Source organism: Arachis duranensis, chromosome 9 (assembly GCF_000817695.3).
Source record: "Arachis duranensis cultivar V14167 chromosome 9, aradu.V14167.gnm2.J7QH, whole genome shotgun sequence".
Classification (NCBI taxonomy): domain Eukaryota; kingdom Viridiplantae; phylum Streptophyta; class Magnoliopsida; order Fabales; family Fabaceae; genus Arachis; species Arachis duranensis.
Window position 1 is genome coordinate 28,624,392 of NC_029780.3, and position 591 is coordinate 28,624,982.

A 591-nucleotide genomic window follows, 5' to 3' on the forward strand; every position below is an offset into this window, starting at 1 on the left:
GCAATAACACTTTTTGCAATCCGCACAACTAACCAGCAAGTGCACTGGGTCGTCCAAGTAATACCTTACGTGAGTAAGAGTCGAATCCCACGGAGATTGTTGGTTTGAAGCAAGCTATGTTTATCTTATTATTCTTAGTCAGGATGCCAACAACAGTGTTTTTCAAGTTCAGTGAAGAAAGGGAAAAGGGCATAAAATAAATACTTGTTATGCAGTAATGGAGAATATGTTGGAGTTTTGGAGATGCTTTGTCTGATTTATTCCTGTAATATAATATTCCATCCATGGAAAAGTGCAAAGTTCCCTCCATGGCAAGCTGTATGTAGGGTGTCACCGTTGTCAATGGCTACTTCCCATCCTCTCAGAGAAAATGGTCCAAATGCTCTGTCACAGCACGGCTAATCATCTGTCGGTCCTCAATCAGGTTAGAATAGAATCCAATGATTCTTTTGCGTCTGTCACTAACGCCCAGCCTTCAGGAGTTTGAAGCTCGTCACAGTCATTCAATTGCGGAATCCTACTCGGAATACCACGGACAAGGTTTAGACTTTCCGGATTCTCATGAATGCCGCCATCAATCTAGCTTATACC